Below are 1,931 nucleotides of genomic sequence, written 5' to 3' on the forward strand. Positions count from 1 at the left end.
AAATTTGTGCATACGTATATATAGGTAAGATATATTGGGCTTGGACACCGGTAGAATCTTGAGCTGGACACCGGACGTCAAGCACGGGCCATCTAGCGATAGCAGCCCATCCAGCTGCTTTGGACTGATTGTATCATTGGGAATTTGGAACGGGCACTCAGCCTGCTTAGCTATCGATCGATTGGATCGATCTCTGTCGTACATGCGTCTGTTCGGCTGTTCTTTCCCCCACAGCGATACGGTGTGAGCGCGTTCGCCGTTGCCTGCTCAAGGGCTCCGGAAGTCAGAGCCTGCCGCCAGTGCCCAGACGCTAGCCGCCGGATGCCCGCTCCGGGCCCTGATCCATTGCATACTACAAATAATCGAAGGAAATAGGTACGGCCGTCAGTCTCACTTTAAACACGTACTCTCTTCGTCCCAAAAATTTTGTCTTAAATTTATCTAGATACGGATGTATCTAATACTAAAACGTGACTTGATACATCCATATTTAGACAAATCTAAAATAAAAAATTTGGGACGGAGGGAGTACTTGTCATAGTTTTGTCTAGTTTTTTAGGTCTAAATTGAATTGAATGGCTAGGGTTTTAAAATCAAGGTATTGCAAATGGGGAATTGGATTGCTTTGATTGGATAACTTTTCCTACTGGTTCACATCTCTTTGGATAATTTATAGACTGCGCGACGACAATACAACACAATGTCGAGTATGTATTTTTTGCGGAGTTTAACTTTGTAGCCATACAGTTTGATCGATATGCTTTACTTATTATTTTTATTCCCGCTTCTTTAAACGCAAATAATGTAACTCGTGCACTTGTGATAACATAATTACCGGTGAATACCAGGTGAGTTTATTGAAAGGTTTTTTAGAAAGATGAAGACATCGGCAGAAGATGATAATGCCAAAATGAACCAGATGATGCTCCATCTCAGAAACAATAATGCCTTGATACATGACCAAGATTTAGCAACCATTAATTACAGGGAGTTCATCTCAAACTCTAGAAGAAATCATTTTTGGTAAGAATTTTTACTGTCGAATATTTTAAATTGTTGGGTGTATTATTTTCATGTATATTATTGCTTGTCATCATCCTTGTATAGTGTATACATTTTTTTTGAGACATTGTATAGTGTATACGTGGACACCGGGACATTTTTGTTCTGGGTCCGCCCCTGTTCTCTCGTCTGCATCTGCGGCGGCCGAGGCGGCTGGCCGGCAAAGGGGTCACGGGAGAGAGGCCACGGCGCCCGCAGCGATGGCAATGGCGAGTGGGCCTTTCGTCAGGAAGGTGCTGCGGGAGGAGATGGCTAAGGCGGACGGCCAGGGTGACATTGGCCAGTCTAAGAGGACCAGCCCCGGCGGCCCAGATCCGCAGCATCATTAGATCACGATGTCGGTTCACGTCCGGCCTCATTGCGTGCATGCAGTTTTGATGAAACAAATCACTTCTTGTCCTGGATTTGTCTCAAAAAAAAAAACTTCTTGTCTTGGATATGTACGTATGCAGTGTAAGTCGTCGTTGATATGTACGTACGGAGTACCTGTTACTAGTAGCGTACTACTATGTTTCCACCGAAGTAGCATGGGTGTGGAACAGGCTATATATATATGTTGTGACTGGTTTCTCAGAATGAATAAATGAACTTTTGTCACTGTTTTGCACAAGTTTCTGTTTTATTGGATCGTCTACCTTATGTTTCCCAAATTTCTTTCAAGTCTCTACAACAAATTTTCATTCCCCTGGCTAACTTATGGTACATCATTAGTATACCAAATCTTTTAGTTATCTCGGGTAATATTGCATCCTCCCAAACCACAGAGCAAGAGAGGAGTCATGTCATTAAACCCCTAGCCCATGGGTAGATCATCAACCTTTTTAATCCCGTCGGTTCCCCTCGCCTTTGACCGCCAATCTACAATCTAC

The sequence above is a fragment of the Triticum aestivum genome, chromosome 1A, assembly GCF_018294505.1.
Source record: "Triticum aestivum cultivar Chinese Spring chromosome 1A, IWGSC CS RefSeq v2.1, whole genome shotgun sequence".
Taxonomy (NCBI): domain Eukaryota; kingdom Viridiplantae; phylum Streptophyta; class Magnoliopsida; order Poales; family Poaceae; genus Triticum; species Triticum aestivum.